Genomic DNA, 22,019 nt, shown 5'->3' on the forward strand with positions numbered 1-22,019 from the left:
GTTGCATTTGTACTCTCTCAAAGTCCAACTGAATTTTGTAGAGCAGTTGATGGACTTTGGTATTATTACCTTGTTGCTCCATGTATTTGTGCACATACAATACACTCATGCACACATTGCACGGACGCACAGTGTCGCACACACACATACACTCGTAAACACCAGGTTTAGGATGATCTTGCGTGCTGTGCTGCTCATCTTATGAGAATTGCTCCCGTCTTCGTAAATCCATTCCAAACCACTCGACATTTCCAGGAAATCGAAATTCTCTCTGCTTCATCGCCAAGACCACCCCACATAGCCACACACACACACACACACACACACACACACACACACACACACACACACACACACACACACACACACACACACACACACACACACACACACACAGGCGCACAGTTAGAGGGATAACTAAAGTACAAACACTCCAGAAAGATGAATAATGGCAGTGAACTTGTGAAGAGGGACTTTCCTGTGTCAAATCAAGGCGGCACTTTGATTCCAGTAAGTGCTCGCACACTGGCCACATGTTTATCATTTGGCTTCAGAAGTGGCAGGCCGGCCAGATTCACAGGTCTTCCATTATATGCATCAATGAGATGTGATTCTGATGTTGAAATAGGGCTCAATTGGGTCATTCATAATTATGTACTTTTCTTTTTTTTAAGATTTGCTTTTGTGCCTTTTATTGATAGTTACAGTGAAGACAGACAGGAAAGAGGGAGAGTGAGGGACTTGAACCCGCGACTCACTGTCAGGCCAGATCCTATAGACCGATTCCGTAGCGGTTTCATGGTCGCAGCCTACGTATTTCCTGTAGGCGGACTCGACGTAGCTGCGGGGTTTAAACCCTCACCAGGCGCATCTCTTCCACTACAGTGAACGGCAGAGTGACTGATGTTAGTTTGCCTCAAACATTACTCTTTTACCTGCTTTTTTACTAACACTAACATTACAAAGATGTCCAGAACATCGAGATGAACCTGTGTAGTTTATGGCTGCTCCAACAGTAGTGGCAACATAAAAAATAAATAAATACGGAATGTCAAAATATCCACCGTGGTGGCTGAGACCAGAGCCATTGAGTAATGGTTGAGACAAAGCAGTGAAAGGTCCTGAAAGATACATCATTTCAGTCTTACCCAATACCCAATCTTTCTGTTTTATGAACACAAGGCTGCTGTATTTTATACCTCATACTAAGCATTTAAAGCTTCGTCTATATGACTACATTGATTCCAATGTAGTCATATGTCATCATCTGCCTTCCGTGTGTTTTGGTGAAATATCAATTGGAGCTCATTTGGATGTAATTTGTTTTGAGACTGTGCAGGGTTGTCAGACCATACCATACCCTCTCCCTTCCCCTCCTCCGCCACGGAAGACTTTAATCAAAGAGCTTTGATATATTACCAAGATAGACTCAACCCCAGGCCTCCTGAGTCCCCACTAGTATGACACGGTATTCTACACTAAATGGACTCCCTACGTGACTTCAGCTTTTCTGCATTGATCTGGTGAACGTCCTGTGATTACGGTTATGTCTTGTGGCTGAGAGAGTGTTGATGACACAGACAGGTCTTGAACAAAGATAATTTTGAGCTCACAGTCACAATGCCTTGTGAACTTGTAGTTCAACTATTTTCACCATATTCATTTGTGTAACTGAATCAAACTAAATGTAATGCCTACAATTCCAAGTGCTTGTCAGGGTGGGGGGGGGGGGGTCTCCAGTTCAAATATGATTATTTTTGGGGGGTCTCATCACAGCCTGAAAGGTTTGGGAACTTTTGTTCTATTGGAATGAACAGACTAACAGCCTACAAGGGGGGCCAGGCACCCACCACGCCACCAGATCTAGGAAATCCTTCAATCGACTGTTTGGCGGTCTCGGTTTCTCCATTCGTCTTTGCTTTTCAATCCAGCGGTTATCAAAGTGGCGTCAGGGTGTCCTTGAGGGGGGTTCCAGTGGGTCCCCACAATTAAAAGGTAAATTATGGCAAAGTATAATGGTATAGTATGTAACTTTGCTCTGTGTTTACAAATAAATACGTTTTAAACCCGCCATTATTTCCCTCTTGGTGCAGTCATCAGCCACTGCAGTAGTGTAGTGTGGTCGGTGGTGCAGAAAAGAAAACTGACTTCTCGCTGTGATTTGGTGTTTTCAATGTTTGTTTTAGACGGTTTTGGGCTACCAAAACAAACAGTGGGAAGTGAGGACGCTGGCGGTGACTTTTCGCCGCTTCACCTCCCAATGTATGTATGAATGAATGGACCATTGTATGCACTTTGAGTAAGCACGTAGTGCATAGAAAAGCGCTCTAAAAATGCAATCCATTATTATAGAGCACCGAAGTCTGACGTCACTTTCAGTAGAGGCCGTCAGTCCCCAGGTTCATGTATTTGTTTAGTTGCATTGAAATCCCCATTGAGGTGATTTTAGATCGCATATAACAACTGTGTTTGAAAAATAAACATGTCACCCCGGCCGCTTCACTCATATGGATATGAAGAATCAACTAGAAAACGCTAATGTTACTGCTGCTGAATTAGTTAGATTTTCGCTAGAAGCAGACTGTATCATATATGAGTGACTGACTGTTGCAAACGATACAGAGACACCTCCCTGACAATAACGCAGAGACAGCTTGTTTATTTTTGGACCACAGCGCTTATAGTAGACGATATTAAGATCACCCTGTGTTATTCTCCATAGAGAAATTACTTCCGCGAACCAGGGGAATCGTCGGGATGAGCGAGTTACGTCAGGACTTCGGTGCTCTATTATGATTATTATTGAAACATGGCGTCTTCCATCTGGTGGAGTCAGGTTACCGAAAAATGGCATGTGTAATAATTGTCTTGATATTGTTTGGTTAAAGCCACAAATAGCCGATTTACAAGCCCAAGCCTCGCGTTGTGAGCCATCTGCATCTTTCAGTGCGTGACAGTGCCGCTCCGCTAAGTGATAATTCAGGGATAACTCTAAACCTGGCCTCTAATCCTAATCCCTAGCCTGAATATTTTCCTAAATGGAAGCCTAACTCGACTATTCGACTAATCGATCGAGGGAGTCTGACTCGACTACAAATCTCTTAGTCGAATCATGCATTTCTTTGCCTGATTCAACTGATTGATAAAAATAGGCTATATATCATGACTAAAAACCGAGTGTATATCGTTATTATCATGTTAAATCATTAAGCACCCCAGTCCCCCACAGCCCAAATGGAATGATCCTCTATCAGTCTATCTATTACGTAACAGTTTTTATGTCGTGCAATCAAACTGATTGGACTGCCAATCTCAGTGAAATCATGCAAAAATAAATATATATTTTTATTATTTTAGTCCACTATAGGCAACAATTGGCCAAACACATTCCACTATTTAAATTCCTAGTCGGGGACAGGCCTACCTTTATGGTTTATAGCCATAAAAACACCCATTTCACTTGTGGGGGCGAGGACAGTTGTATACTGATGGGGACATTTGGCCCTCACAAGCATAGACAGACGGATGCAGAGTTACCAGGCAGACACCCCGTGGGTGCTGGTAAATTTAGCCAGGGACAGGGTGTAATAACGTTAACAGGTCTTGTTACGGGACAGGGGTGGTACTGTGGTAGCGGGCCACCCAGGACACACGTCTCCTAAACGTGTGTCCTCTGTGATTCCAGCATGCCAGTCAGATGGTGTGAACGTGTGGCCTGCCCTGCCCTGTCCTGTCCTGTACTGTACTCCTGTACACACTCCTGTTATCTCTTGTTGTGACACTTTACATACTGAGCAGGTCATTTAGATCAGGGACCCAACCATTAATCCCCCCCCCCCCCCCCAGGAGCAAACATGTAGGAACAGCAGAAGGGGAAAACTCCCCTTTAATCAAATAATTTATTTGGGGATGGAATAGATTTTTTTCTCTCGTCAAAAATAGCCGATCTACATCTCACAACGTGTCACATTGCATTTGATCTTGTAGATCTGCTATTTTGACTACATTTATTTCTTTTTTCCCTGTAAATGAACACTACGGTACTTGATCACACAGCAGCGATGTGTTTGAGCTTGTAGATCTTCTACTTGTGCTATTTTCTTTATTTGGAACCTGAAAAGTAAAAGTTTTGGTCTGGACATAATGAGCTTTTCACCCGACAGAGACATAATACCTTTGCATAATACCACTGTACACCAAAGTATAAAATGGCCCGGGGCATAAATGGTCGGACTAATTGATTTAATCAATTATAAAAATAAAAAAATCTATGAAATTCTTTTCACTGTGATTCGTTAACAATTGTACGGACTATGTGGACAGAGCTATCTGCCTTGAAATGAGAGGGGGGGGGGGACACAAGGATTCACAGCAACGACACTAACTAAAATATAACTATCATAACTAACAGCTATGGTCCTTGAAAGCCTCCATGCTCAGCCGAGGGGGTCGGCAGCGATAATCAGCGCTCCATGGAAGCCCCACAGTGAGAGCAGAACAAGTACAACAAAGAGAAAGACAGCAGGGCCTTTTTTGTCAGTCAGCGAGTGTTTTGTTGACCAGCACTCTGTTTTTAAAGCTACAGCGCCGTGGGCCTTTATTATCTCATCTTGTCAGTGGAGGAAGAGAAGGGCTTCAGCGCCTCCGGCCTTTATGGCCGTTGGAGAGCCTGGGGGTTGGTGTGTGTGTGTGTGTGTGTGTGTGTGTGTGTGTGTGTGTGTGTGTGTGTGTGTGTGTGGTGGTGGTGGTGGTGGTGGTGGTGGTGGTGGTGGTGGTGGTGGGTGGGGCTGGGCTGTACACTGATAAAAGGCCACAAGCTGTTGAGCAGTTGACACTGCACTTCACACAGACACTTCATGCACACACACACACACACACACACACACACACACACACACACACACACACACACACACACACACACACACACACACACAATTAAAGTTACATTGAAAGGCCTCGGCTCCCGCCGATTAAAAAGGCCTCGTGTGTGTGTGTGTGTGTGTGTGTGTGTGTGTGTGTGTGTGTGTGTGTGTGTGTGTGTGTGTGTGTGTGTGTGTGTGTGTGTGTGTGTGTGTGTGTGTGTGTGTGTGTGTGTGTGTGTGTGTGTGTGTGTGTGTGTGTGTGTGTGTGTGTGTGTGTGTGTGTGTGTGTGTGCGTTTAGCTGTGGCCTGTGTTATAACTTATAGGTAAATACATTCTTGCCCGATTGCTATACATTCTTATCTATCGTATATGGACTTTTCTCTCTCCACTCCCTAAACGTATTATTTCTTATGTACAGGGAATGATCGACCCTCCTTGGCGTCAGGTTACATCATTCTTTAAGACTGAGGCTGATAATCAAGGCATGCTTCCATATTATTCGCATGCCTTTGATTAATGCTCTATAAAGCAGCTGTGTAGGCATGATGTCAGTGCTTAAGTTTAATTGCAACATGCCTCGGAGCGGCCTGGAGTTGCAGTCGATAGTGTCTTCACTCCTAGAACAAAGGCAGTATAAACCGAACGGTATCTGCCGTTGCATATCTCTCTGGCGGTGATTCAGCAGTTATTTACCCTTCTTGCCAAGCGGCAAGAGGCACAAAGAGAGCTGAGTGACTTATTGACTCTGCCTTTCACTGTTTCTCTGAGGCGGGAAAAAAGGACAGCCATGTTAAACTACAGCTTTCAACGGACTAGCTTATATAACACCTATATTACACCTGGTGCTGAGCAACGTTTGTCATATTGTCATGGGCGCCAGTGGCTCAGGGGTAGAGTGGGCGGTAGAGCGGCCGGATGGAAACCGTGAGGTTCCCAGTTTGATCCGGGTGTACCTAATTGTTCACGATCAACAGGTTGCTGCCTTGCATGGTTTCCTCCGCCATCGGTGTGTGAATGGGTGAATGTGCACCCAATCTAATGTAAAGAGCTTTGTCTAAAAGCGCTATATAAATGCACCATTTACCATTTATTTACCATTTACTGTTCAAGTAAGATATTTTCTGCCTTTTATCCTGCCTTTATTTATATGGCACAGTGAAGAGTGACATGAAATGGGAAGAGAGAGAAGGGGAGTGACACGCAGCAAAGGCCGTCAGGCTCGGGAATCGAACCAGAGACTCACTGTCAGGCTGCATTAGACCCTACTGTATATGCGCCTTAAACACAAGGCCATTGGTTCCAAGGCCAAGTGTTAGACCTATAACCTATTTATTTCCCCCAAAGAAATCTCTTCACTGAAAATTGCTGATCTCCAAGCTCACAACATGACACACATTGTGAATTGTGAGCCAAATTAATGTTCACACATCCATCTCACGACATGCCCATGCAGCATAGAAACGCTAGCGTTCAAAACTTCATGACATGTGATTAACCCATCAAAACCGGAAAGCATCTAGTTAATACTATTAACTTAATACTAGTAGTGTCACAATCATTTTATCCAACTTTAAACATATTTTATACCACCAGGGCTATTAAAAAATAGCAGATATACAAGGCAGCTCATCTAGTGTGCCTCGACATGTCGCACTATGAGCGTGTATAGATATGTTTGAAAAATCATGAACATTTGTGTAAATCTTTGAATATATTTTTCAAACCAAACGCAACTCAAATCTTTGTTTTGCGGGGTTTTCTGGAACAAAAATATTTATTTGAGTTGGGGGTCCACGGGCCAAACACATAATTTTGGGGGTCCTTGTCGACATGAAAAGGTTTGAGAGCGCCACTGATATAGCAACAAGCTTTTCAGAAAACCTGACACATTTGCAGAAGCGGGCTCAGGTTTGAATGGGTTAAGAGAACGCCGCCTCATCATGCCCGCTGCCGCATGGGCATCTGCTCTGTGTAATGAAGCATTTTGTCTGGCCTTTCTCTCTCATTCAGTGCGATGCCATCCCCAGCACAAAACACCCTGCATTGTTCTGTATTGTGCAACAGATGCTCTGACCACTGATTGATTCCCACCCCTTTGGCTGGGGTTCTGCCCTTCAGCACCACGCCAGAGAGTGGTGCTGGTACCCATTAGTCAGAGACCAATGGGGAGGAGGCTCAGACATTAACCTATTAAGGACCTGTGGGCTGAGGCCCGTTCTGAAAATGGCTTCTAAATCATAACAGTTTTCTGAAAAACTTATGTAGTGTACTAGCTAGCTATACCTTTGGTTTTGGTCAAACTGTTTCATGCCAAGGACCCCACAGAAATTATATGCATTTCGCTGCCAACCCCCATCTCACAATATATCGTTCCAGGGCAGGTACCCCCCAGAAGCAAAGATTTGAAAGATTTGAAATATTTCAAATATTTGTAGTTGTACTTAATGGTTTTTCTAAAATAGCAGATCTACAAGCTCATAGCGTGGCACGAAGTGAGTAGTGACACACTATGAGCTTGTAGATCTGCTATTTCTGAATATCCAAAGAAATCTAAATTGACATAGATGCTTTACCGGTTTTAATGAGTTAATTGGACAAGACGCACGCACGCACGTGCAGACGCACACACCGAACAGCACAGCCCTCCCTCTGTCGTTGCTGCTTCGTCGTGGGCCTAATGAGAGTTGGGTTGCATTTTCTCGCTGAAAGAACTTCTGTCCTCCTCTTGTTGTCGCCGTGTTGGCATGCAGAGACCGAGCCAGGGGACGGAACACATCCAAAGCCCGTCTGGGTTTCCACCGCCGGCCACCATGAGGAGGGCGTGTTTCTGTTTAGTGCCCCCATCTGCTCCCGTCCCGTCCCGGGGTCTTGAAAAAGTCCCTGTGGTAATGTTGTTCCATGGCGGCAGACAGGCAGAGCCGCTGCCCCTCCTTCCCTTCCTGGCGTGACTCCAGGTTCCCCAGGCTCTCTCTATCGCAGTGGCTCTCAAACCTTCAGTCATGGACAGCCCCAATTTGATATGTATGTGGCAGACCTAACATCTGAAAGGGCTTTCTGCCAGGGACCCTCCCAGAAGAGAAGATGTTATAAAATATTCAAGATTTTTTATTTTTATTTCAAAATCTTTCAAAAACAAAATAGCTGTGAGCTTGTAGAACTGCTATGATTTTTAATAGCCAACATATATACATGGATAAGTGTTTAATATGATGCTATGCTAACTACTTTTGTCTTTTTTCTTTAAAAAGAATAAATTTATAGTGACAACAAGGCCACTAAGGTTTTCACACTGCACGATATCATTCACACGTCAATGGTAGCCCTCAGGGCGACTTTTCATGTAAAGTTACATTTTGACAAGGCCAGAAACATATAGTGCGTCACCCATCTAATTGGCGGTTCACCGCTTTTTCTATCTTACTGCCGATGCGCAGCATGCCAGCCCAAGCCCACCCACCCACACCCAACGCCGGACCACCGGCCGCACACAGTCGGTCCAGTCATGCGAGGAGAGAGGGCTGGCTTTATGAAAGGGCCCTGCGCTGCGTGGAGGCTGGCTGGCAGGGCTGGCACAGCCAGAGAGCCCACGGTGCTGACACACGCAGCAGGATTTGAAAAGATTAAAAAAACACACATCGCTTTGCATGTGTGTGTGTGTGTGTGTGTGTGTGTGTGTGGGTGGTATATGTGTTACAGGGTCAACACCAGCTAACGGTGAGCTTGACAGGCGCGGCCATGGACTGATGATAACGGGGTTCGGGGGGAGGGGTTGGGGTTTGTGGGCCTGGGTGGGGTTGCAATGTGTACAATAATAAACCAGAAGGACTGCCTTCTGAAACAGGGACCCCCTAGCCTGGAACCTCCTCAAGGACCCCTGGGGGGGGGGGGGGGGGGGGGGGGTCCCTGGCTGTACCCCCACTTTAAGAACCAGTGTAATAATATTATAAGATGGATTTGCACCATGACAGTGGAGGGGTGGAGGTCAGAGGTGTTGGTGTTGGTGGGGCGCTTAGGTTTGTTTGTGTTTTCACAAGGGGTGGAGGTGTTGGTGGGGCGCTTAGGTTTGTTTGTGTTTTCATAGGGGGGGGGGGGGGGGGGGGGTGTGGTCGCTGGCCTCACACACAGGGCAGAGAGGGGCTGGTTCAGGCATGTCGGTTTATTTGCACACGTCGAAAACACGCTGCCCTTAATCCTCCTGTGGTTTTGATTTCTCTCTCTCTCTCTCTCTCTCTCTGTGTGTGTGTGGTATTGAGGCCCTAGAGCTATAGGTTCATCCAAGTTAACACACACACACACACACACACGCCGTGCACTTATTACTATACTTGCGGGGACATTAATATTATAGGATGCCGATTTCATGAATACCTTTTTTCTTTCTGTTTTTAGGGCCATTTTAACCCTGAAGCCGGAAATATCAGATCTACAAGCTCACAACTTACAGCTCACTGCGGATTTCAGCGCATGATGCAGACACATGACTAGGTATGAATCAGGCATGAATCCAACCCCCATCCCCCATAAACCTAACCTCTAAATGCCCAACCTTTATAACCATTTCTCTTGTGAGGACAACATCTATTTCTCAATGCTACTATACTTGACTTGTGGGGACAAGTAGTACACACACACGCACGCACGCGCGCGCACACACACAGGTCTACTGTACTACTGCTGAGGTTGGTATATTTTCCTGCCACACAGCTGCCCATGCGTGTCTTTACGTGAAGACGAACAGAGCTCATCATGTTGTCGGCTTCCACTATATGAATAAGCATCTCACTATCCTTAGGACACCCCGGTGACTTCAGCTAAATGGCACCAAGAACCACATAACATAAACCGCAATGTCCCGTGTTCTGTTCTGTAAGGCCAAGAGCACGTACTCAGCAGCTGTTGTGTGGAATGCGCTTCCTAAAGGTCTAAAGGCCATGGTCTCAATTTCATAACTATCTGGATACATCATCCAGAGATAATATATCACTTTAGTCAATAGCCGTGGATGTGTTCTCCCTCCCACAACCATCATGAGCAGTTGTGGGAGTGTCTACGCTGTTTGAGCTAAGCTATATGTGTGCTAATGGCATGAATTTGAAAACTCTCACGTGTGAATCTGTGTGCTGCTAGCGCTATGAAGATGACATCCAAAGCGCCCTCCCGCTCATAAACCGCGGCGTGTGTGGGCACGGGCCGTAAATGAAAGTCCTTTTCATACTGTAAGTTTGCAGTGTGTGTGTGTGTGTGTGTGTGTTGTGGTGTTCACTGTGAGGCACTGGCAGTGGTCTGGCCGGTGCCTCCACGCATGGCATGTGCAGTTTGATCATCCCACATAGCTTGCTGAAACCATGATCAATCAGAAAAGTTCCATCACATGCTTCTGTGTAATACAGAACCTTTTGATTGAGTCTGTCACGATCATGAAAAAGACCTTCTCTTTAGCTTTGAACCTGAACCACAGTTTGTGGTGAGTATCTGGTTACCTTGTGGTGCTGGTGTTAAGGTATACGTTTGTCTCAGTCATCTGTTCCCAGTCTAAACAACAGTGTTTAGAATTAAGCAACCAGGTCTATGCAAACAAGCCCAAAAGAAGCGACTAACTAACACATAATACCCAATGCATGCTCACAACACGACGCATAGCGCGTCAAGCAAAGCGATTTTGGTTCTGTTTTTCTTTTGTGCCTTTGGTCAGTCTTTCAGGGCAGGCAAGAGCTCACTTGTGTGCCTCTCATTGAGCCTCTGTGCTGGCTACTGGCTATGCTTCTGATCTTAAGTAATCAATAGAATAATACAATTAAACAACAATTAGAGTTGTTCCGATACCGTTACTCGGGCCGATGACACCCTCAAGTACGCGGTACTCGGAAACCGGCCCCGATACTTTGACCCGAGTACCAAAACATTCAATTGAGACTAGGCTGGACGAATGCAACGGAAGCAAGTCTGACCCAACACTGCAGCAAATCGCCAAAAACAGCCAATCTACAAGCATAAAGGACAACTGACAAGTGTAGATCGGAGATCCATCTGCATCTATGAGAAAAAAGGGGGTAAAATAAGTGGTTACTCAACAAAAATATTGGTATCGGTACTCTGTATCGGCGAGTAGTAATAATAAAGTACTTGTATTCGTACTCAGTCTGAAAAAAATGGTATCTGGATAAACAATCGATAGCTTAAGCTTGCAACCCTATTTGGTCCTCTAATTCCAATCCTCATCCATGCTAGTTGCTACTAGTGTTATATAATGTGAAGTACCAGGCTGTGGGGCCATGGTTTCACCCTCTCTTTCTCACTCACCCTTTGTCTTTTTGTCTTTCTTATCATCCGTATTATTGGCTTTACTTGTATCAAATGCAACCCACGGCTTTGTGAGCAGCAGCCTACGTTTACATACATGATGACGTTAAGTTGAACAGGAAAAACGGGTTCTTTCTTTGTATCGTTTATGATGAGAGGAACACACACACAGGAAGCTGTCTACAATGGCACGCAAACAGTACATGCCAGTGACTGCCTGGTGTGTAATTCCAGAGTGTAATATCACAGCTACATCATTATTATGCCGTCAATCATGTCAGAAGGGCTTTAGTGTGACGGGTTGTATTCTCTGCGTACATATTGTCACTGTCTGTGGCGGGCAGAGACCATGTAATCTCCATATTTCATCTTGTTTATTTTTTTATTTTTTGTAAGGGCCTTGTTTGTGTTGGGATGAGCTTGTGAAGGATTTTATTCATATTGAACCAATTGAAATTATTGACAAGAGCTTGTGACTGAATAATCACTACATCGATTGGATTTGGGACCACAGGTTATTTTTTTCCATTTCATATAAACTAACGGTTTTGGACGTGTTGAGGTGTCTGTGTGACATAGTAGTGGTCTGGATGAGCTGGTAGTCTGTGTGTGGGTGGGATATTCATTAGTATGTGGATGAACTGCGTTAATGTGTGTAAACAGGCTATTCTTCTAGCTGCGGGCGAGTGCAAGGAGTATAGTAGAGAGTGGTAATGACTGTCATTAGGGGAGCGTAAATATGTTTGCGGCATGGTGAGGTGCACACACTTCACTTAATAGGTTCACACTGAGGCGACACTATGCAGGATTGTTGTTGGGCCTCAGTTTGACACATAGCTTCTGGTCAGAGGTAGTTTGTTTTATCTTTGCTTATGGTCGGGACTGGACTAGTTTAGTTTAGCTTTACTTATGGTCAGAAGCACTTAGTTTAGCTTTGATTATGGTCAGGACTCAGGAGTAGTAGTTTAGTTTGGCTTTGTTTTCTTGAGTTTCTTACAGCGTGTATGTCGATAACTTAACTGCCGATCTAATCTGCTTTGTTTGTGATAGTAACAGTGAGCGTAAAAACAGGAAAGGTGAGAGAGGGGGGATGACTTTGGATGGATTTGAACCCAAGACAGCTTTATTCAGTCCTACAGTATATGGTATCCAGTTGAGAGTTGATCATCACTTTTTGCTATTTTTGAAAAAGATGTTAATGAAAATGTATAGACATTATTCAACATGGAAAAGATTGACGATTATGCAAAAAATATTGTGATTATCTCAAATTCTGCCTTGTGAGTTTGAATCACTGTTGAATCAGCTGTGTGGTGATAATTTGACAAATGATGATTGATATCTTCACCAAAGGTTCATTGAAAAGTTAGCGGGGCATGATGGTAAAGTTAATTTATAGGTCGTGTGAACTTTCATATCATTGCTGCTTCGTTTTACTTTGAATACTTTTCGTAAATGAATGTCCTACTTCGTCATACTAACTACAGTGTCACACAAAAGTACCAAAAATAGCGTAAGAATCGTGAAAAGCAACAGTATGAGGTTTCTACCAGACTGCAACGATATGCTACACACAGAACAATGACTTACATCACATTGAATCAGTGATGTTCTTGGTTGTCATTTTGGGCTATATGACATGTTTGTGACATTACCAGTCACCCCCCTCCCCCCGTGGGAATCACATTGTGGACTGAAGGTCATAGGCCTTCTCTAAATGCAGTTTGCCCAGCTCTTTTGTCCCATCGGGGTGAAGACTTGGTTGGCCATTCTTATGCGGCGCCATTGATTAATTGATTAGTAATTGTATTGGCGGCGTATCTCCTGATGTCATTTGCACATCAATGTTGCATAGAGCAGCACCCCCGGTCCCATTGTGGCCAGCGGTGTGAACCATGGTAGGAGGGATTCAGACAAGTTCAATGTTATACAAAGCAGCTAGGGCAGGGGTCTTCAACGTTTTCCAGACCAAGGGCCCCTTAGCTGAGAGAGAGAGAGAGAGAGATGAAGCAGGGACCCACACTACATATCCTATATTATTAATATCCTATTAATTTTTTTCATACATTTCTTGAACTTGTTTGACAGCATTATTTGTCATCAGTGTAGTGTAAAGGCATTTTTTCTTTGTTTGTTCTATCTTTTCTATTAATATGTTGTATTTTCAGACATTTAACCACTTAAACCCTCAATACTTAAAGTGACTGTTGGCTCTGTAATTGGTCTGCTCTTTGTTCCCTCTACGAGTCTACACCAAACCTCTACCGAAAATAGCAGATCTACAAGGTCACAATCACAAAACCTCACAGTGCGAGTCATTGTGTGTTATATAGTAAAACATAGGCGGAAAAAAGTTTAACCATTAACTCTGGTGGTGCTATTTTGGTTATGTCGTAATAGATGAACATTCTCAACACTGCCTACTGCCTAGCCCAAGGCTATTATCAAAATCAAATCAAAATTCACACCTCCCCAAAGGGAGAATATGCGGTTGACTAATAGATATAACCCACTGCTGAATGCTGCTGAGTCTAGTGGCCCATCAGATAACCGTGTTAACGCCACTCCGAGCAGGGTAGCTAATGGAGAGCAAATGATTATGTCTGATTGTCGGCGATCAGGCTGTAAAATATGTTAAAAGCAACAAAAAGAGAAAAGCTAAAGTAATATGCTTTCCCAATGACACTGTCTCTGATATGGATGACAGAATTGAAGAGATTGTTGATGCACACCCCATGGTAAAAACGCTGATACTGCACATCGGTACACGTGATGCGGAAAAACGAGAATCAGAAATCGTAAAAAAGGATTTCAAAGCCCTACTGTCCACCCTGAGCTCACTTGTTGATGTTGACATTTGGATAAGTGGCCCACTTCCTCTGATGATAGGGAGTGAGCGTTTTAGCAGATTGTTTGCATTCAATGAATGGCTCTCAACGGCATGCACAGAAGAATCGCCCGGGCAAAAATCATTCAATTTTATTGACAATTTCAATTTTTTCTGGGACAGAAGGCATCTTTTTGTAGACGCAACACACCAAGTTGGGTGTTAAATTATTCTTCACCAACATATTTCATAACATGAATCATCCCTGTCAACTCTCCAAATTGGCCAGAAACGTGTTGCCCCACAACATAAATTCCAAGGACAGAGCAGAATCAAGAGATAGCGTCCTAGCCAAAACAGATAATATGGTGGCAATGGTCGCCAAGCAGCCAAAAACAGGGAATGTCACAGATGGTGAACCCACAACTCCCCCTGGTGGAGACACAGCACCTCCTGGTGGAGAAAAACTCACAGAGCGTGAAGTCACAGCGCCCCCTGGCGGAAGAAAACTCTCTTTCACCCCGGGCATGGTGGACCTGATAAACATTGGAATAAAGTCGACCCCCCTTACCAGACGATGTCACCAACTGACGGCGTCCCATATGTCAAGCCCAGCTCCAGATAGCCTAGAAAATACATTTGATAACTGATATGAACAGGGTCCATTATGCGCAGCAACAAACATGTATAGACCCCATGCTTCTAGAAAGCCTGGTGTTTCAATCACTGCACAGGTTGAGGTCCACAACATTTCTACTGTTATTTCAAATAGAGTGTCCAACACAAGGAGTGGTCTGGAGAGAGAATGCTGTTTGGTTACTGTACCTCACAGGCATCACAGCCCCCAAAAATGTGATAACAAGCTTATAACCTTGCCTTGTTTAACATCAGTAACACTATCACTAACTATCACTAACAAATAAGTCCTCCTCTGTAAATGATATAATCTGTAAAGAGAAGCTAGATATAATCTTTCTAACAGAGACATGGCTTGGCTCAGATGGAGCTGTTCTCCTAGCGCCAGCCTGTCCCGCAAACTACAGTTTCATTCACTCTGTTCGCGAGGCTAAGAAAGGAGGTGGACTGGCAATTATTTTTTCAGACACGTTAAAATTCAAGGCTCTGACCCTTGGCAGCTTTACATCCTTTGAATACCAGGCCACTATACTACATGGTCAAGCCTCTATGCCAATGATTAGCATTTATCGCACGTCAAAATGCTGTAAAGCAATATTTCTAACAGAAATATCAGAACTTTTATCTATCTGCTCCACTAACTATGACAGAACTCTTATCTCAGGTGATCTTAATCTTCACCTGGATGATGCTACAGATGCTATGGCTATGGGTTTCTTAGAGTTATTGCACTCCTTTGAATTTATCCAACATGTTGTTGGGCCTACACATAAACATGGGCACACTCTGGACCTGGTGATTTCTAGAAGGCCGAACATCACTGTGGAAAGGACTATTGAAAGGCCTGAGCTATCAGACCACTATCTGCTGTGTTTTAATATGACTGTCTCTGATCTAGAGAAAAACATCACTGAATATACTGTACCATAAAAAAGCGTTTTTTTTAGCTCTTCTGCAGCCGACGAGTTCTCTCGTCACCTGCCCCCCCCCCCCCCCCCCCCTGCCCGATACTCCCCCAGTGAATGATATGGTTCAAAATTTTAATCTTAAACTAGAGTCAGCTCTTGATATAGTGGCTCCTTTGCAAACAAAAAAGAAACATAACACCAGAGTAACACCCTGGATAAATGAGCATTCACGCTCACTGAAGCAAGAATGTCATAGAGCTGAGCGAGCTTGGAGAAAAAACAAACTCACCATCCACCTAGAGATTCTTAAAAAGTCAACAGTCGCCTATAACAAAGCCTTGCGTCTAGCAAGGCAGGCATATTTCTCTGGCATTATTAATGAGAACAAGAAAAATGCCAGAGTCCTATTCTCTACCATTGAACGACTTTTAAACCCCCCCCCCCAGTCCTACAAGCAGTCATTCCCGGCCTCTAAAGCTAAGTGTAATGAGTTTGCATGCTTTTTTGACAACAACATTTTTAACATTAGAGCTGATATTATGAATGGTGCTGCTGCTAGCGCAAACCTTCAAACAGCAGCTAATGGTCCCAGGGTAGATCTCTCCAGGGGGAGCCTATTATCGTTCTGCGCGGTGAAGACGAACTCCGCAAAACCATATCACAGATGACATCATCCTCCTGTTCATTGGATACAATTCCCACCACCTTTCTCAAAGAGGTCTTAGACAGTGTGATTGGAGATATCCTAAAAATTGTAAACAGCTCGCTACAATCAGGCGTCTTCCCAGACTCACTGAAGACTGCTGTAGTTAAGCCCCTTCTCAAGAAACACAATCTTGATCCCTCTGTTTTGGGTAACTATCGACCCATTTCAAATCTACCCTTTCTGGGCAAGGTTTTAGAAAAATGCATCTTTCATCCATTGGATGTGTTTCTACAGAACATTAATGTGCACAACAAATTCCAATCTGGCTTTAGGAAAGGTCACAGTACAGAAACAGCACTTGTAAAAGTAATGAATGATTAGGGTGTCTGCTGACAAGAAACATGTATCCGTTCTCTTACTTATAGATCTAACGGCTGCATTTGACACGATTGATCATTCAATTTTAATACAGCGTCTGGAGCACTGGATAGGCCTGTCTGGTACGGCCCTGTCCTGGTTTTCCTCCTACCTATCAAATAGAAGTTACTTTGTCAATCTAGCCGAGTTTGACTCAGACAAACACGACATCAGTTCTGGTATTCCACAGGGCTCGATTCTTGGCCCTCTGCTTTTCTCTTTGTACATACTGCCATTGGGCGAACTCATTGCCAATCACGGAGTCAATTTTCATTTCTATGCTGATGATACCCAACTATATCTTTCTGTGGCTCCAGATGATCCCTGTGCTTTAGACCCGCTCGTTACCTGTCTGTCTAGCATCAAATGTTGGATGAGTGAGAACTTTCTCAAGCTAAATGAGGATAAGACAGAAGTTCTCATAATCGGTTCTAGTGAACAGAAAGAATCAATATTAAGCAGACTTGGCAACCTGACTGTAGAAAGTAACAGTACAGTAAAGAACCTGGGAGTTATTATTGATTCTGAATTGAATTTTAATTCACACATTAATCATGTTACCAAGATTGCCTTTTTTCACCGTAGAAATATTGCACGAATCAGAGCCTATGTGTCCTTGGACGATGCAAAAACGCTAATCCACGCCTTTGTTTTTTCCCGGCTTGATTACTGCAATGCATTTTTTTCAGGACTGCCTAAGAAAACAACTGACAGGTTACAACTTGTCCAAAATGCAGCAGCCAGAGTTTTAACTAGAACTAAGATGAGAGAACATATTACTCCAGTTTTGGCATCACTGCACTGGCTTCCGGTTGTTTTTAGGATTGATTTTAAAATTATTTTACTTGTCTATAAAGCTCTCAATGGTCTCGCACCTTCCTACCTACATGACTGCCTGCCTAAATATGTCCCAAACCGCCCCCTAAGGTCTTCCACTGCTGGCCTGCTCGCTTTGCCTAAAAAAATGGCAACTAAAAAATACGGGGAAGCAGCTTTTTGCTTCTACGGGCCGTCGGCATGGAACAAGCTCCTACTGTACCTTCGTCAGGCAGCCTCTGTAGACATTTTTAAAGCTCAGCTCAAGACCCACTTCTACAACATTGCTTTTAATTGTTCTTTTATTTTATTTTTTATTTTTTGTTATTCATGTCCTCACTGTATTGCATTACTGCTTGTTTTTTGTCGTTGCCTTGCTTTTCTTTTATTCTCCATTGTTCTGTAAAGCACTTTGAGCTGCATTTCATGTCATGAAAGGTGCTATACAAATAAAGTTGTATTATTATTGTTATTATTATTATGCTTAACATATTATATCTCATAATCCAATCATTGCTTTAGATTATTTGTTCAGTTCAGGGCCCCCATTTATTATTAAACAGGATGTATAGAGATACGTGTTTAAACTGATTTCAATGCCATATTAATGACTTAACACTTACAGCACGTAGGACGCCTGAGAACGTCATAGGATAGAGTAGAGTAGAGTTCTAAGGACGTCTGAGGACGTCCTAGCGACATCCCAGCGATGCGGGGCGAGATATTAATATTCAGAATTTTTCCTATTTATTTTTTTGGCATTTCGCTTTTCGCTTGCCGTATGCTAACGCTCAGTGCAACTATTAGCTTATTATTGACTCCCACGTTAGCGAGACGGAAAGAATGACTCGTAGCTCCTAATCCAGGGCGCTCTCCGTGGTGATGAATAGAGCGATATGCTGGCGCTTATTTTCTGCTCCTCATCCGTCTCTCCCGCAAAATATGAACGCTTTTTGGAGCGTAAAACAATATATTAAGATGATCGGGGATGTTGAGGTCACTTTGTAAAGTCAACTTTTTTAGGAAAGTGTTTCCGGTTCATGGCTTTCAAAGTAAAAGCGATCAGACACCTCCGGTATTCTATAGCCTATATTTTGAAGGCAGTCGGCGTACTCAATGTGTTAATTGCCTCGGCTTGGACCCCATGAAGCCAACGCAAGGACCCCGGGCCACACGTTGAGTACCAGCGCTTTTGGCTCACCGTGTGTGGGATTTTATGTAACCATGCAAAGCAAGAAGAATGCAAAGAAAGTGTGAGGGAGCGGAAAAAACACAAGGTTCATACATGTTTTTTTTTTTTTTTTTAAGATATTTTTTAAGGGATAGAAAGTAGGCTGACAGGAAACGGGAGAGAGATGGGGGGATGACATGCGGTAAAGGCCGTGTCGGGTCCGGGAGTCGAACCCGCGGCACACCGCGACTGGATCACCAGTCCGGTGCCCAGACCGTTACGCTACGGCCTGGGCCGTTCATACATGTTTTAAGGGCATCTTTTAACGCCTCACACTGCATGTCATCACATACCAAGATACCATCACCTCCATCGTTAAACACGGGGGCGATGCTGTCATAATCCGCTGAGAGTCCAGAGACCCGCACAATCCTAGCAGATGATCATACTGTATCCCACGCCACGTTCTGCCTGCTCAGCAGATGCTGTGGCATTATGGGGCTTTGGGGATGGATGTCATCTGGCCTGGCAGTGGCAAGGCTATCAGCCTCTCTCGGCTAAGACCACCCTGGAGAGGGGAAAAAAGCAGCTGCTCTGGCCTTGGTTTCATCTCCGAGGAGGACATGTTTTAAAAATGTCAAGAGAACGGAGAAAGAAACTTTTGACTTATTCATAATAAGTCAGAAGCCGGTATTATGCCTGTGATGTAATGTGAATGGAGATGGGGGTGTTCTACACACAGCAGTTGAGTTGTTATTAGCAATGCACTGCTGCATGGTGGCTTTTGATGAAAGACTTTATGCCCCGTCATCGGCTATCATTTCAGTGTTTTTTTTTACTGACCATAGTGGCTAGAAACAGAATTCTCCATTATAGCAGTCTCTTAGGTCTATAAAGAATACATTGCAGGAATGTTTAAAAGGCAGAGGCGGTAGAAGTTGACAAAGCACACGTCCAACTTCATTGAGCATACCTGGAAAAGTAATTTGTTAGGAGTTTGGGGTGTTTTTAGTGAATAAAGGGTTAGCGTTATTAGACCCTAGCAGTTTACATTTCGTTGCTGTCGGGCAGGAACCTTGTATCTCCATATTTCCTGAATCAATGTCCTACGTTGTTGTAGAAAAGTGCCACACAAAGTCGAACCGGGACGCGCTGTGAATTTGTGAAATCAGCTATTTCCCCCAGAGTGTCCTTGAGCAAGACGCTCAAGGACTGCTCCCGGATTGCTCCCGATGTGCAGGTTGGTGCCTGGCATGGTTTCTTCCGCCATCGGTGTATGAATGCGTGTGTGCATGGGTGAATGTGCACAATCTATGTAAAGCGCTTTGAATAAAAGCGCAATAAACATTTTAATATAATTTTACATAAATGCACCATTTGTGATCCACATTTCCTGAAACGTAACAGTTTTGGTCTTTTGGACATACAAGGTTTCTACACGACAGCGCCGAATAGTTAGTGTAATAGTGTTAGTGTAGTATCTGGAGAATGCTACTGGAGTACTAGTATGACCTGCTTGACTGTCCCGAACTTGTCCCGCATCCAGAGCTTGTGAAATAGCGCTGAGATGGAATTTGGCCTCCAGCTGTGCTCTGTGTGTGTGTGTGTGTGTGTGTGTGTGTGTGTGTGTGTGTGTGTGTGTGTGTGTGTGTGTGTGTGTGTGTGTGTGTGTGTGTGTGTGTGTGTGTGTGTGTGTGTGTGTGTGTGTGTGTGTGTGTGTGTGTGTGTGTGTGTGTGTGTGTGTGTGTGGGGGGGGGGTTCATTACGAACAGTGTTGCCATGTCTCCTTATTATAAGGCGACTTTGTGCTTGTTTTTCGGTAAAGTTGCTTGTATTTATATATTGGTGGTTGCGTTTTTGGGGCTTATGTATTTGTCCTCACTCCGCAGTCCCCCATCTGAAAATATTTGATGCTAGGGAGTCGGGACTATGAATTAGGTTCCCCCAATACAAGGTTTGTGGTGTTAAAATGATTAAAAAAGAATCCACATAAAAGAATGCTGTGAGATTGTAGATCTGCTATTTTCAAATAGCCAATGTATATAGTAGGTTTAAAGGGATAGTTCAGATTTTTTGAACTTAAGTTGTATGAAATACTTGCCATTAATATAGTGGTTGCAACTGTATTAATTGATTGCCCGAGTCCCATGGTGGGAGTTCTGCTCTGTTTTGGTCAATTTTAAGTAGTTCTGGTCATTTTGTGGGGGGCACTGGGGCCACGCAGTAAAAGTAAATTAATCCACAAAACGAACGTAATTTGTATTGTTGACCTATTTCTAAAATATTAGCGTGACTTTCGTTCAACTTTGACCCCTCTATCACATGGAACTATTTTTTGGGCGTAGTGATATGGACAAAAAAAAACATAGTTCTGGGTGATAGAGGGGTAAAAAAAGAACGAAGGTTGCACTAATATTTTAGAAATAGGTCAACAATACAAATGACGTTAGTTTTGTGGATTACTTTACTTTTACTGCGTGGCCCCCAGTGCCCCCCAAATAATGACCGGAACTTGATATTTCACCAAAACCAGAGCAGAACTCCCACCACGGGACTCTGGCAATCAATTAATACAGTTGCAACCACTATATTAATGGCAAGTATTTCATACAACTTAAGTTCAAAAAATCGGAACTATCCCTTTAAAGGTCTCATGTGGCCTATAGTCGCTACTTTTGGCTTGTTCTAATAGACCTGGCTGCTTATTTCTCTCGCAAAATCTGGCAACGCTGATTACGAGCCACATGCAGCTGGGGGAACTACCCCCACGGCCTGGTGACCTCTTTGACCCCCGGCCCGTACATGATGGTCCAAGTCAAAGTAGCAAGAACAGATCCCCTTGAATTAGTGTTATTCTTACCGTCTAGACGCCATCTGAAGTGAAACGGAGCTTAGCAAAACGCCCACTGTAATAGTTTTATGCCTCTTGGCCCAGTGAATGCATCGACAGCTTCAGCCACTGTCCGGTGGAATGTTGTTTCTGGAAACGGACAGCGGCAGAGTGTGCTGCTCGGCACCAACATGGCTGTACTTGCTTTGATTTACGTTCAAAAAAGAGGTTTGAAACTGAAGACGGCAGCGCTGCCTAGGGTATAGCGTAGCCAAACACCTGATATCCCAATAATGTCCCTCATTTGAATGAGGCCCGGCGTCCCTTTATCTCCAAGAAAAATAAAGGACGCCTCCAGAAAAATATAGAATATCGTTGTGTATATACGGTATATATGAACAGACTTTTTGTATATAATCATTATTATTAACCACTTAAATTTATATTCTGGGGGGAATATTTACTAGCCAGAAATAGCAGACTTCTCGTGGTTGTAGTAATATTTCAACATCAGGAAGGAAAGTGACCGGGTTGTCAGACACACACGCTTATTTGATAGCGTACTGCGTACAGTAGAGCTGACAGGAAATACATGACAGACT

At 43.8% G+C, this 22,019-nt stretch overlaps 1 protein-coding gene across 2 annotated transcripts in view; it reads left to right on the forward strand.

Annotated features, from left to right (window-relative positions):
* The window catches only part of LOC310874257 (cdc42 effector protein 4-like), a 46,525-nt gene that overhangs the window by 14,602 nt on the left and 9,904 nt on the right, over window positions 1-22,019 (forward strand). Inside the window, exon 2 of one of the 2 annotated variants that reach the window (XM_083786986.1) lies at window positions 9,256-9,351. The exons of the other annotated variant lie outside the window; for it this stretch is intronic. The gene's annotated coding sequence lies outside the window, so the exon portion shown is untranslated. The remainder of the gene's footprint in view (window positions 1-9,255; window positions 9,352-22,019) is intronic. 2 annotated transcript variants of the gene reach the window in all.

The sequence above is a fragment of the Protomyctophum parallelum genome (genome assembly GCF_964188405.1).
Source record: "Protomyctophum parallelum genome assembly, chromosome: 17".
Taxonomy (NCBI): domain Eukaryota; kingdom Metazoa; phylum Chordata; class Actinopteri; order Myctophiformes; family Myctophidae; genus Protomyctophum; species Protomyctophum parallelum.